Here is a 15,873-nt window from a genome sequence, read left to right as displayed (position 1 = left end):
ATTTTGTTACTTTATGTTACGTCTAAGTAATTACATCACTCATTTCTCCTGTAAATTTTGCGTTTTTTACGTGCTTCTGGACCCCTTGTACTAAACATACCACCCAAATTTAAACGTGGAATGTATTATATTGGAACAAAAACTATGGACGTTTGTGTTTTTACTTAGAATTTAGCTTAAATGTGTCTAGCCTCATTTTTCCGGAGGGCTTCTAAAGACATTAGTAAAATACAAGATAAAGAATATTTTAACCACCAATGGATGTTCATAAATTGTAGAGGTCCATACATTAAACCATTTCATAGCTGCACACACTTCTTTCAAGGAAGTCGACTTTTTACATTCCCAGGAATCGTTTCTAGAGTATGGACTTAAATTTCTCAATATATTATCACTTTAGGGGCTTAGTGGACGTACATGATATGTGAATTATTGTACAAACAACGCTAACTAGCATGTGCTAGATGGCCGGTAAAAATAAGATTGCAATGCAGATTAGGGCATTACGCAGAATGTTGGTAAACGAGGATAGCGCAAAATTCTGTATTTAGGATAAACTTACATGTTGAATGTGTTCTTGTACGTTCCTAAGTATTTTATAGGTAACATCCTTAAATGCTTTATTTGCTTGTATATTTGTGTTCCAAATTAACACAGTATATTAGGGACGTAATTCCTTAATTATATGAATTCCTTCCTTCGCAAACGTTTTTCTAGTTTTGTGTCATGATTGGCCAAATTAAATTTTGATATTTCATTTCGCTTACAGTGGTAACTAGCTACCGTAACACGGGGTTACTTTGCTCATCGGGCATTACTTCCCACAAAATATGAAAAGAGATTCAGTTATCTGTTAGCAAAACCATGAACTGTAAATAGGTTGGTGGTAGTTCATATTTTTCTCACTGGGTGTCTCTGTACAGTCATATCGTACTCTGTTACTGCGGCGTCATATATTCAGTCTGCTTGTATGTGTGGAATGCGGTGAGCGGGTAATTGAATTTTTGTTTCATGGCGACGATCGTGGCAACTATTCTACAACCAAATTTACTGTATAAATAACTTAGTTCTTTTCATTTTTAGTACTTAAGTTTAACAAATTAGGATTTGTGCTTTTTACAATCTAGAAATTTATAAGAAAATTCTTAGGTGGTGACTACAAAGAAAGTTTCAATTCGTTCTATTTAAAGCGCTTTCCGATTCGATTTTTTTTTTTGCGCTTCTCTTAGCCTATCGTAGAAGTATGTATTTGTCATCCAGTTATTCCTAGTAGAAGAGGCAAGTAGCTCGCGAGTATATATATATATATATATATATTTTTTTTTTAATGAAGAAGGAAGTATTAATGTCCGTAATGACAAACAATGAGAGAAATTTTGTTCCTAGCATTAAACTTTTTCAAACTTCGTGATCAGAACGGTTCCTACTCTGCGGATGGTATAATTTGAGATAGTTTCATTTCTTTTAGGCGAGTGAAATGAATTGAGGTCTTATTTGAATATATATAGGAACATAAAAATATATCAGGTACAAAGCATGAAAAATTTCTCAACCATTCTATTTTTTACATCTTTCAAACTTTAACAGCTATTGCCAGTTATTTTGCTTCTAACTGCAGTGAATATAATTTGAGATAACGTCTTTCTTATTAGGTGAGCGAAATAAATTTTGTTACTCTGCTTTTAGATTTTAGATAGAAGTGAGAATGGCCATAGATACAAGTCCCGCAGGATTTTGTGTTTTTTATTTAAAAACAGTTTTGGAATAGAAGATTAAGAATAGATTTATCAATACAAAATAACTATGCAAAGTATCTCTTTTGACAAAATAGAATCTTAATAAGTTTTAAAAATGCGCCCGACGTCGGTTTCTTCTTTTTGGGTTCCCTTTAAAGCGGGGTGGTCATTATGACTACAATTCGATTTCTTAGTAAAGTTAATTTCAATTTTTGGTGTGGTTTATCAGATTATGTTCTCGTTGTACTTTTGAAAAGGGTATTTTACAAACGACTTTTCGTTCTTCTATATAGAACTCCTGTAGAACTTCTATATAGATCACCATTATTATTTATATTCATTTCAGAGCGATGTTAAATCAAATTTCATTGTGGGTTAATGAGATGTACTCATAAAATGCCAGCGAAGCGTTATTTATTTTTTTATAAAAATTAGCCCTTTTAGGGTCCAGATTAAGAATATCATAAATACGATATTATTAAGTACATCCCGCCTTTCGAACAAAATTTCTTATTATGAAAGAAAACTATATCGTATAAGCTGCATTTCATTCTTGAATGTAGGTTTACATTAGTAAAGCACGATGATGGTTGTGTCCAAGTTTTTACGAGACAAAGATTTAAACTGCTTTGAGAAAAATTATTTTCCACTTTTATTATATTTCTTACACGGGGTATATATTCTATGATCCAATCCAAAGTGCAGGAACGTGAGAGTACAACAAACCAAGACAGACGAAAAGGTGATGGAGCTAATGGTTTACAGCAGGCATGTCAAACTCGCGGCCCGCTTATCTCACTATTTATTTTGGATAAATAAATAAATTAATAAATTAAAAGAAGGAAACGAACAGCCTTCTTACTGTAAATTGACATCAACTATGTACGCATTATGCAGACATCATATATATATATATATATATATATATATATATATATATATATATATATATATATATAAAATATAACATCATAACATGCGGCCCGCTGACATCTCAAATAATTTTTAAATGGCCCCGTATAAGAAATCAGTTTGACATACCTGGTTTACAGTTTACTTGAGTATCAGTTTTCTTATATATTTTGTTTTTCCACGTATTTTTCCCCTTCTTTAATTTGCACTTTTCTCAATTTTCAAGATTTTTTCACACCATTTTAGACGGAATTCCACCAAGATATGATTTTTCTATCATTTTGTCAGTACTTGTGTGTATTGATAGCTTTTCCCATAGTTCATACTGCCCTTTTGGACAGGTCTATATTTTTGCTCTTGTAAACGCAAAAATCAGGAGCTATTCCATATAAAATCAGGAAGTTCACGAGTGAAGCCTTAAAAATTAAGGTTAGATTTTATGTATCAAATGAAATTGACGTTTGTTCGATTTGCACTTGCTGATCGCTCAAAGCTCACAGGATATAGGCGTGGGTGTCGTTTTTAAGCTTGTGCATCACCCTTTACAAGAATTTCCATTAACAAACCTGGATTTCTTTAATTTGTGCTATTGTTTTCTTTTAAGATTTTAGCCTGCATTCTCCGTTTTTTGTGACTACTTACAGTCTTATCTCGGGCACTTGCGTAATGCCTTTTTCACCCTTGTAATTGTCTATTTCCTTTTTTTTTTCTTTTCTGGTTTGTTATAACTCAGTAGGTTACGAAAATGCATTTTAAATATTGCATCGTCCCTGAAGGTTAAACTCAATCATTTTCTCCTTCGTTTCCTTGTGCTTTTTAATCCTTAAGAGGAAATATGTGTATGTCAGACACCTATGGTTTTTCTTTGTATTACATTGGCAACACTGGGGCCGCGGTGGCTCAGTGGTAGAGCGTTCACCTCTGGTGCTTGGGTCCCGGGTTCGATCCCAGCCCCCGCCAAGTGAACTTTGTGGTGGACAAACACCGCGTGCGTGGGTTTTCACGGGGTTGTCCCGTTTCCTCCCACTTTGTTCATTCCACCATTTCATTCGTTATTCATCATCACCGTCTCCTTTAGCCTCACCGGCATAATCGTGGGACGTAAAACAAAGATATTATTTCATTTTTATTTGGTCTAGGAATTAATTCGTGCGGTTGGTACGCACACATTGAAGCTGTAGTACAAACACAAAATACATAAATACCTTAAGAAAAATATTGTCCATCGCTAGCCACCACTTTCGCCCATCTGTCAGGCAATGTACGGATTTCGTGGCGAAAGAAGTCCTCATCCTTGGAAGCGATCCAGTCAGAGACCCATGTTTCGATATCTTCTGAAGAAGTAAACCGCTGTCCAATCAAATCGTTGTTCATGCAATCGAACAAGTAGTAGTCCGAAGGAGCAACGTCTGGTGAATACGGCGGGTGGGGTAAAACTTCCCATCCGGCATTTTCTAAATAGGTTTTGACCGGTTTTGCGACATGTGGGCGAGCGTTATCATGTTGAACAATAAGTTTATCATGTCTGTTCTCCCATTCTGGTCGTGTTCTGGCCAGAGCTTGCTTCAAACGCATTAATTGTCGTCGATAACGTTCTCCATTCATAGTTTCACCCGGTTGCAGCAGCTCATAGTACACCACACCTTTCATATCCCACCATATGCACAGCATAACCTTTGCACAGTGAATATCTCGTTTTGGTTGTGATGGACCTGGTTCACCTAGGCCTTTTTTCGTTTAGTGTTCTCGTAATGGATCCACTTCTCATCACCCGTAATAATTCGATGCAGAAACCCCTTTCTGCTCTGTCGTTGAAGCAGCAATTCGCAAATGGTTTTTCGTCTTTCAACGTCTCTGTCTTTCAATTCATGTGGAACCCAATGTGACATCTTTTGAATCATTCCCATGGCTTTCAAGCGTTTGGAGACTGTTGTTTGATCAACGCCTAATGCTGCTGCAAGTTGTTCCTGCGTTTGACACGAATCCTGCTCGAGCAATGCTGTCAATCCTTCGTCTTGAAATTTTTTTGGCTGCCCAGCTCGCTCTTGGTCTGCCAAGCCGAAATCACCACTTCTAAACCGTGCAAACCACTTCTGACACGTTCACTCAGCTAGAGCATGGTCACCATACACTTCCACCAAAATACGATGACTTTCAGTCGCACTTTTCTGCATGTTAAAGTAATGCAGCAGGACACCCCGCAAAAACACTTTATCAGGCACAAATTGCGCCATGTTCACGTAACTACAAACTGGTGTTGTTGACGCTTTAATCCACTGCCCTATACTACGAACGATACGCGATGACAGGGGTTTGCAAGACATGTGTGGATACACGGAACTGTGGGACGCTCCGTTCGTTGCGCCATCTCTTGTCCACCCGCACGAATTAATTCCTAGACCAAATAAATTGGCAGCACTGATTCACTCAATGTATCGGTTCTCTTAGTACCTTCCCATTATTTAGTTGTATGTATGTCGCAGTAGTTCATTGTTGGCGTTAATGTCTGAGTGAACATTTATCGATGATTGTAGAAAACCTACGGTGTCTGAGAGGCACACATTTCCATTATCGTTTATATTTTTGCGTGATTATTGGACTCACATTTTTTGAAGAGAAATTTTCTTTCAAAAATTTTTGTGGTTTACTTTTATTTACCATGAAATAGAAGCTATAGAGCTCTTGGAACATACTATTTTGTTTGTATAAGATTTTATGTATTTGCAAAATATAGATCTAGTACCCCGAGAAAGAAATTTCAGAATGAAACTGTAAGTACAGCAGATCCTTATTTCACGGCAAAAATTCCAAAAATGCTGAAAGCACAGAAGGAATTTATATTATTGTCTTCAGTAGATTCTGACTGAGACGCCTACTTTTTCCTGAAAGTCAAGAATTACCTACTGACAGTGAGGGCGATACCAATTCTGATACAGTGCCAGGTGTGAGCTCAAGTAGTAACAGAAGTGTCAACGTGAGCAGTCCTAGTCCAGTTTCATGTGATAACGAAGGCCTTAGATACAGAGGTAAAAACAGGTTTGTTTGGAATTGAAATGAACCAGTAAGAAACCGAAGGGTTCTTCATCAAAACATAGTCAAAGGGATGCCTGGTATAGTCACCCATGTAAGAAATCTGGAAAAAAAAATCCTGTCTACCTTATGTGATGATGATATAGTTCAGGATATTTCAATATGAAGTTGGAAGAAAATCGAAACAAATTTGAAGTAAATTAGAGCAAAGTCAAACTACAGATCTACTGACCTATCTGAAAATAAAGCCCTTATTGCTCTCCTAATATTGTGTTCTATTTGTAAATCAGGATACGAAGACATGTATTCACCATTTTCAAGACACTTTGGGACGACATCTATTTAAAGCTACCATGTTCGTTAAACGTTTCCAAGCTCTTTTGGACAAATAGCACATTTGAACAGGATAGCTACATGCGGACAAATAGCATATTTGGAGGGTAGTAATGTGTAGAATTATACTAACTTAAAATTTGTCAGTTTTTACATTTATGTACTAATTTTATTTAGATATTGAAATATTTTCCGAATTTATATTCCAATAAAACCGAATTAATATATGTAATTCTTGTTTATCATATTTTGCTTCAAGTACAGGATATAAAGTTTCATTATTCTACATTACACATAGGTTTTTTAAAAAAAATATTGCTTTATACATGTCCGTGTCCCACACACACGCATTTCCTCTAAGCGAACAAAAATAACGTTCCCTGTTAAGGGTTAAGGTATTTTCTGAATTTAAAAATTACTCTAACAGCATATATTTTACAAAAATTGAAAACTTAAAAGAGATGGGAGTGAATCAAAAAACTACTCTCTCTTCTTTGTCTTAAGATAAATATAACGTTACTATTTGGATGAATCCTTCGCGATTAATTCTAATCAGTATTATCTTAAAAACGATAGGATAAAGCGCAAGTAAAATGGAATTAAAACAAGAAGAAACAGCTGGCAATCAACAAGAATATCTAAAAGTTTGTTCTTGGCTTTCTTTTCATTCTTCCGAATATCTCTTTTCCATTTTGTCTATTGCCAAACAACATCTGGAATTACAAAAATGTATTATAACGAACATTAACAAAACGGAAGTGATGTTCACCTGTTCCAGGTTATTTCGAGAGAAGTCAATTTTGTTTATAACAAATTTTCGTCGTCGTTTATAAAGATTTATAATTTGTGCTAAAGTAATGTATGATTTTTTATTGTTTTCGTTTTTTTTCCTTCTTGCGATATTTTTTACTATATATTGAGCTAAGTTTTGAAATTAATTGGCTATTTTACCATTTAATGTTATCCCATGCCTCTGGATTAGTTTTTTTCTAATATCAATAGTGTTCTCATTTCTACCAGGGTCACAATGAGAAGCTGTGAGGGGCGTAGACTTAAAATCATTAATAAGGCGCAGTGAACGTAACCTAGGTACATTATAACACGCGTATTTGTTTTATTTAACTGGCTGATCAACAGTTGTGTGTTGAGTATTATTACAAACTGTCCTCGCAGACAATTTAAACGCTCAAAATTGCTAAGTTTCAAAACCACATAGTTTTATTTTGTTACACTCAATAAAACATTTACATCATATATAAGGTGAAGACCTTGCAGTTCACGGGAAGTGACCTTTGAAGTAGATATATTTATGCCTAGGAAATTGACTCTCCATAGTGAAATATATAGGCTGGGAGGAGAACCACGACGCAATTCACTCATTGGTAGACCCTCGAGTGGAGTGCGATGTGGCTCTTGTAGTTTGCATATTGTGATCCGTCGAGTATTTTTCCGAAAATAAATAAACCTTATTGGAAACGTCATGTATAACTTGAATCCCTTTTATTATAGGGACCTCAATTGAGCTGTCTGAAAACAGTGAACTAAATGCATTTTCAAACTATCAGTAACCAGGTTAAACCTTGTAGTTTTTCATAATTTGGGATAAATTATCACTTTTGGAAACAGTGGTGGAAAAACTCACATGAAAAAATATTGTAACAATGTGGCAATCTACCTTTTTTGTGATATTTGACATCCTGGCTTTCCAGTTTTACACATACTTGATGACAGCTCGAAAATGGAGTTATTATAGTTCACTTTGGTTTCAGAAAGCTTAATTACTATTAATGCACTGCCACTATATATATATATATATATATATATATATATATATATATATAATATTGCAGTGCATCATATATATATATATATATATATATATATATATATATATAGGATTTAGCTTTTATTACTTTGATCTTTTTACATGACAAGAAGCAAGGACAATCTTCTCAATTCAGCATTATCATGAGAGTATTTATTATTTAAGACATCTTTATTCACTTTATTTAGCATATCCCTTTCATACTGCATTACCATAAACGACTGAAGGTTGTCTTGCCCGAGGTTTGCCCTTAATCTTTATTTAATAGTATTGAGTTTCAAAAAAGGCTTGTTTACAACTTTCTTTTTACATGTGTAAGAAGGATAGTAAGGAGGAACTTGTAAATTTTAAAGAGGTATGTATAACATAAGGCATACATGTGATATTCATATATATATTTGAACGCGCACGTGAGGCAGGACTTGCAAGCTTACTTTCATTTTCTACATCCCTGGTTCAATATCGCTTCACCATGCTTCCTCTTCATACTCACTACGTATATATTCAACATCATATTCACTCACAACATCTCCTTGCGATGTCTTGGACAAAATATCTGCATAAAATTTAGATTCTTCGATAGCTTTCCTTTTATCTATGCCACAGATTTTGTTCATTGTATTTGGCGGTAGTTCGTCTTTTAAATCAGAAATCCGCCTTGAATCGAAACATGACATGAAATGAACAACATGAAATATGAGAGTTAATATCTTGAGCTTTTATTTATATGCTAATTAGTAGTGGGAAAGAAGCGGGATAATTTTGCATACGTATGGAAAAAGGAAATAAACAAGTGTTTAAAAATCTCTCAGAAATATAATGTTTACACGAAGACAACTATAACGAACAAGTTCAAAAAGTTACAAAATTCGTAAAATATTTGCGTTTACGAATAACTGATACGGTGTTAGCGGAATATGTGAAATAACCAACGTAAATGTCGGAATTGTAAAATCATGTAGTGGATAAAACATACATCATTGGCTGGAAAACGAACAAAATAACAGCATTGCCTAGTACTAAAATTATATTTCAAATCAGGATAAAGGTTAAAATTCAAGGCAGTGAAAAAAAAAACAACTGTGAAGGCGGCACACTTTTTGTTAACCATTCACATAACTTCTGGCAAACATCTGTTACATAGCTACAACTTTTTAATGCATGAATAAAGGTTTCAACTTGGTGGGGTGTATTAAAGGTTTTATACAATACCGAAATTAAACAAGTGAATATCGTTTCACAGTGTTCATCTAAGACTTGCAAAATATGCGAATTCAATTCTCAAACTTGAGGTAGTACATCTGTAACAATTTGTTCCCATATAGTAAGAAGATCTGTTCTTTGGACGCTGGATCTATCTAAAAAATCTCTTACTACTTATCCGTTACTCTTTCACTTCTATACAGATAAATGTTGAAAAAATCGGTTATTTTAAATAGAAAGTTAAGGAAGAAGATAGATCCTATCGTTGGGACGCTGATCCGATCGCAGAAGAGCTGCTCGACATCTTATACAGTTTTCTCTATGAAAATTAGATAACAGAATTACTAATTACTTACTAAACAACAGCTAATACGTACCTGTTACCATTTTCGTTTTGTAGCGATAAAAGTTGAAACCGAAGACGGATAGTTCTCCACGTTCAGTTGGAATTGAATTTAAGCGGAAAAGATAAACATAGTATTTGAATGCGGAATCGATTACAAGAAACTGCAACGTGATAGATTTTAGCATTCTACCTGTAAGAAAATAAGTATTGAAATTGTATGTAATAGTAAATTTAAACTACTTCCGTATTTGAGAATGTCGTGAATAGTCATTATATATTGTATTCAGACGTCAATCGCTTGCAGAAACTGATTCTCCTTATCTGCTTGTTCTATGGAAACGAAAGTTGAAAACTATATCGAATCGGATGTAACAGTAAATTTGAGAACCGTTCGTTTTTGGGAGAACTCTTTGGTAACTACGATATGTATAATTTAAAAATTGAAATGTTTCCAGAAAGACGCACTTCGCTGTCTGTTACTTTCTCAGTTCTGTAGGGATAATGTTGAAATCAGAAATGACTAATTTAAAACTCTCACGGTTTGAATAGAGCGGGGACAGAGGAGATGGACCTATTCTTGGGAACCTGAATTGGTTGTACGAATTGTATCCTGATATCTCTACAGAAATCAGTATTGAAATTACCAGTTTAGAAAATTTCAACAACTTCCGATTTCGTAACATACTGTTGGTTGTGATATATCCAATACATACCCTCAATCAGTTGCACAAACCGTTTGTTAATGTCTGTTACGGTTTCCATCCTACAATTACGAATATTAACACCACGAATGATTAATGTAAATCGCTCCGCTTTGAATAGTGCTTACTGGAAAATGCAGAACGCTCAGCTGATTGTAATGAGGCACCTCTATAACTCTTACCGCGATTGTCATATAGAAATAATTATTGAAACCTAAACTAATATTAAATTTGAGTCACTTCTTATCTTGGTAGAGTGTTCTAGAATCATTTTATATTCGAAGCTCAATTGTTTTTTGAAAGACGTCTTCGTGTTTTCGTACTCTGGCGATAAAAGTTTAAATTGCATGTGGTTAGTATAACCTGGTTTGGTTTAAGATTTCAACACACAAGATGGTACCTATGTTTGCGATGCTTCATCCCATGCAAAAAGTCGCTTCCTGATAGCTTTTACATTGTTCCTTCAACGGAGATCATTTTTGAAACCAGTTGTACTAGTAATATCCAGGATAGTAGGGATATGGTGTTTTGAGACGCTGAATTCTTGGTAGCAAACCGCTTCTGCTTTCCTGTTACCGTGTTCGTTCTACAGCAATAAATGATGAAACTGGTACTGTAAGTGGCAGCAATGCTGAATTTTGAAAAGTTCATTTTGTCAGAGCGTCTACCCAGTAATTATGTGTTGTGTATAGACACAGGATCAATTAGAAGAATCACTCCTCGTTATCGTTTACCGTTCCATTAGCTAAGTCTGAAACTAATGACTAGTCTGAAGAAATTTCGGTTTCAGTATACGGTTAACCGAGGAAAATGAATCTACTCGAGGGACGCTGAAAAATTTATAAGAAACAGCATCATGAAAGCATTTACCGTTTATTCTACACAAAAATTACTTTTGAAATCGGATACACTACTAAATTTGAACCATCTTCGTTTTTCGGTAAGGTATATTGGATAGTATGAAATTGTGTTAAGACGCTGATCGTTTGCAAACAAACACTCCTCGCTATATTACAATATTCGCTGTAGAACGATAAACGTTGAAATTGGAAATAATTAACTTCAACCAATTCACGTTTGAATACAGAGTTAAATGAAAAGGGACCTATTTCAATTGGAAGAAAACGTTTCTCTGTATTTTTTAAATATTTTGCTCTGATACTCTTTGACAGACGCACGGACGAGCAAATTCGTTCTAGAAGACTGCCGTCGCTTACACACACCATAATTTCAGTCTAAAAACCTTTGTTTGTATTCATGTACATTATGAACAATAGCACACAAATGAGATGTATGTATATAGTTGAAAAAAAATTAGTCGTGATATTATGCCAGACTTGACACCAGTTTTGGAATGAATGTTCCAAAAGATGCGTGTTCAAATAAAACCAATAGAATTTTAGCACAGATACTTCTATATTTTATCAGAATAATAACACTGTTCAACAACGAAAATGTAAATTGAACAAAATTAGCTAATTCTTATTGATTTTGGGTTGCTGATCACGAATTTGAAAGTTATTTTCGAATATTAGCTCTACTTTTCGTTTTACAGGCATGTCTAATAATAACGCTTTAAAAATAAATATATTCGCTTCGTTTGGGGTAAAATGTTACACTGATCCGGCAACACTGGAGAAACTATATGAACGCTTTGTTTCGTGGTGTTCCTTATCTCAGTAGTGTTCTGCTATTGTTAGAAAAGACAGGTTTAGTGCAGTCATCAGCGTTTTGGGTGTGACGTTTGTGTAGTGCAGGATATAAAAAATACAACTACAAGTTCGCAAAAATACTGGTATTTCGAATGTATATTTTTAAATAATTGTCGGAACTATTTCAAGTGATATTTTGAGGATTTCAATCAACAAAAACGCCGCGAAATTGTGTAAACAGTGCGGATAGCTTATGCTGCGTGTGTGGGGAAGTGACATCTTCCTCACAAAAGCAGACTATAACACCACTAATAAGAAAAGCCTATCAATATTACTTTGGTTGTAAATTTGGAGACCAAGATAAATCTTGGGCACTCCACATTGTGTGTAACACTTGTGCCAGCAATTTAAGATATTGGATTAATGGGAAGGGGCGCTCAATGCCTTTTGCAGAGCCCATGATTTGGACGGAGCCAAGCGACCACGTCAGAGACTGTTATTTTTGTATGGTTCCTTCCGTCAAGAAGGGAATTTCCACGAAGAAGAAGCGGGCCTTGATCTATCCTAACATTCCTTCTGCAATGCGCCCTGTTCCACATGGAGAAGGACTACCTGTTCCTGACCCACCTAAAGAATACGATCTTTTTTCTGATGATGATCAAGAAGTTGAAGCTCCTGAATCAAGTACTTCGAAGGACCCTACGTTTGTTGTAGAAGAACCTCCATGTGAACCACATAGACTGTCTCAAGAGAAGCTTAGTGATCTAATCAGAGACTTGGACCTCTCGAAAAGGAAAGCCGAAATTTTAGCGTCACGCTTAAAGCAATGGAATTTATTGCAGGAAAAAGTAAATATTTCAGATTATCGGAATAGGAAGAAGATGTTCACTTCATTTTTTACTATGGTAGACACACTTGTGGCATGTACAGATGTAAATGGTCTCATGAGGGTACTTAAAATTAAATACGAACCTACGGAGTGGAGGCTCTTTATAGATTCGTCCAAGGTGAGTTTAAAGGCAGTGCTTTTACATATTGGAAATGAACTTCCTTCAATTCCTGTAGGCTACGCAGTTCATATGAAGGAATCTTATGAAAACTTGAAACGTTTACTTCAAACCATTAAATATTACGATTTTCAGTGGCTCATTTGTGGTGACCTTAAAGTAATAGCACTGTTCCTAGGTATGCAGTTAGGGTATTCAAAGTATTGTTGCTTTATGTGATTGGGACAGTAGAGATCGTGGATCTCATTACCGCAAAAGTGATTGGAGTACCAGATAAACTCTTCAGCCGGGAGTGAAAAATGTGCAGCTGAACCACTGGTAGATCGAAACCGAATTTTGCTTTTCCCTCTACATATTAAATTAGGTCTTATGAAAAGTTTTGTTAAGAGCATGAACCAAGAGGATGAGGCCTGTAAGTACCTAAGAGGACAATTCCCTCGATTAAGTGATGCCAAAGTTAAAGAGGGTGTTTTCATAGGGCCACACATTAGGCAACTATTCAAAGATCACAAGTTCGACGAAATTCTCCAAGGTGAGGAGAAAGCTGCGTGGGAAAGCTTGAAGAGTGTTTGTTCACAGTTCTTGGGAAGACACCGAGCAACAAATTACAAACGACTGCTACAAAGTTGTTATGTGCTACGAAAGTCTTGGTTGCAATATGTCTCTGAAACTCCACTTTCTTCATTCACATTTAGACTTCTTTCCCGAAGAGTGGGGAGCAGTAAGTGACGAACATGGTGAGCGTTTCCATCAAGATATTGCAGCCATGGAGAAGATATATGAGGGAAAGTAAAGTTCTAACATATTGTCCAACTACTGTTGGACTATTGCAAGGGATGCTCCAGATGTAACCTACAAAAGCAAGCCAAGCGAAGACACTCAAAATAAAATAAACATAATCCTGTACAAGGGATCACTTGAAACGTTTGTCTACATTGCAGTGTAGTTCTTGCACAAAAAGGTATTTGTACATATTTTTCATGTTTTGATGTTAATACTGATTTTTATTACGGAATTGTTAATGTTTAACTTGACCACTGTTACTTTATTTTCTGTATCGCTGTGAAACTCGTATTTGCGCAATTTTGAAAAAGGAAGTACAAGGGTATAGAAAGCTATAGGTTAGGGTACTTCTTAACCCCCCAGCTTATCACATCAGAGTGAAATAGATAAAAAAAAAGTGAAATGTAGGTTTTTACAAGGATTTTTCTTAAATGTTCTATAAATATTAATACATTTGTATATATACAGCTACTGTTGTACAAGGGCATTTTTTTTTCACAACCTGAGTTAAGAAAATCCTTCTATTATCATTTCCTTTCATATTATGCTTAAATAAATGTAAAAATCGCAATTTCAAAGAATTTACATACTTTCAATCAAAATTTGTTGAACAGTGTAAACCATAGGTCATTTTTGAAGAAAAAGAACTATTCCACAATGAGTGTACGTTCGGAAAACTGATGCCACCGGCACTAACAGTGAGTGGAAGGTTTAGCTGCATAGCACATACTCGCAGTAACTTTCTGAATAAAGGAAAAATAACGCATTGCTGTGTAAAAATATGTGCTTTGGCATCGTTCTATATTTTCTGCAAACATATCCTTACCTAATTACCGCTATCCCATGAACACTAAAATTGAAGTATATAAATAATTCTTAACAAATGTGAACATATAGAAATCCATTTTGAAGAAAAGATAGGAAACTGTAAGTATACATAACGAAATTCTTTTTATGCTACCCTAATCCATGAACACATGATCTAAGATACCATACGTGAAATGCAAGAAAATAAATATTAATAATATGTGAAGATATAGAAACATATTTAGAAAAAAATGTTACAACTTCTGTGACTTGAACCCACGGCCATTTAATACAGACATCAACGCGTTCACCATCTGACCACCGAATCAACCTTGGAAGTATTTGTTTGTCCGTTTTATTTACTCTGCAAAAATGCGAAATTAAATCAAGATGTAAATTGTTTCGTACAAAAATTAAGTACTACACACAACATAACCCCTTAAAGACAAAGTTTCGGCTATCACCATTTTTTTTTAGAATTTAAAAGAAATATGACAATTTTAATTTAAAGTTTATTATGCCTCGTATATGGAGAAGCAATCTTGAATCCTTTTCCAGCGGTTTGGTACTTCGTACATTTGTGTTAGTAAGCATAGCTCCGGGCTTACGGCCGTAAATGGTCAAGAAACACGTGATTCCTGCATTTCTGGTGACTGTTTCTTTATATTTGACTTTCGGGACAATCATTCACCATTTACTCACTGTTATAACTAAAAGCTAATTGTACGATAATTCTGGTCCCGATGCTACGTCTGAAATTCGGGATTTTCGCGGCTGACCATATACAAGTTTTGATTTGATAAAAAACACCTTCAGCGCTTTGTACGAACGCATGGTCATCACTCGGAAGGGCACCCACGAAGGCGAGTGGGGTGCATTGTTCTAAACACACGTTATACTCTTATAAGTGCTCCCATTGTAGGGATTGAGCTTCGCAAGCTAAATCGCAGTTTGCATACGTGAGAGCCATTTTTTTTAGTTTATCGTCAGTGATTGTACGATATTTGCATACGCCTTCGTGTAAAATATTTTTTCCTAATATTGTGCAGAAATCAGCAGTGAAGTGACTAGCACATATTTGTTAGCACCCTAACATTCGTTTGTAATCTCAGTTTTGTGTGACAAACTCAGACTCCAAATCATTGAAAACGAAGGAATAGTTGTGCCGACTTGGATGATCGCTTATTACTATCAACAGAGGACTCGAGCTGACCCTTGGGATTATCCGTTGTGGAACACCTGAGATCCTTATAAATGCAACTCCCCTAAAGCAGTTGACCGGTCGAAGAATATTGTGTGTAAGTGAAATCTTAATTTATCAATTGTGCCACACAGCTACATGTATTGAAAAAAAAATAAGATAAAAAGGGAAACAAGCAGTTAAACCGGTCGCAAACCTAATGGTGGTAATATCAAAATTCTTAGTGTATCATGTTTTAAGTACACGTTTCTTGTTTTCGTATTAAACTTAGACATTTATATTTTTGTACTTTGAGTTAGTTGCTCGTATTTGATATCTATATTGTGGCTAGTGTTTT

The 15,873-nt window shown here is 35.2% G+C and overlaps 1 protein-coding gene across 2 annotated transcripts in view; it reads left to right on the top strand.

Moving 5' to 3' along the window:
• LOC145690896 (uncharacterized) overlaps positions 1-15,873 on the top strand; it is a 74,832-nt gene that overhangs the window by 34,129 nt on the left and 24,830 nt on the right. The window lies entirely within an intron of this gene.

The sequence above is a fragment of the Thermobia domestica genome, chromosome 7, assembly GCF_964235325.1.
Source record: "Thermobia domestica chromosome 7, izTheDome1.hap1.1, whole genome shotgun sequence".
Lineage (NCBI taxonomy): Eukaryota > Metazoa > Arthropoda > Insecta > Zygentoma > Lepismatidae > Thermobia > Thermobia domestica.
Note: the sequence above shows the minus strand (reverse complement) of the source record. Positions and strands in the feature narration are given on the sequence as shown.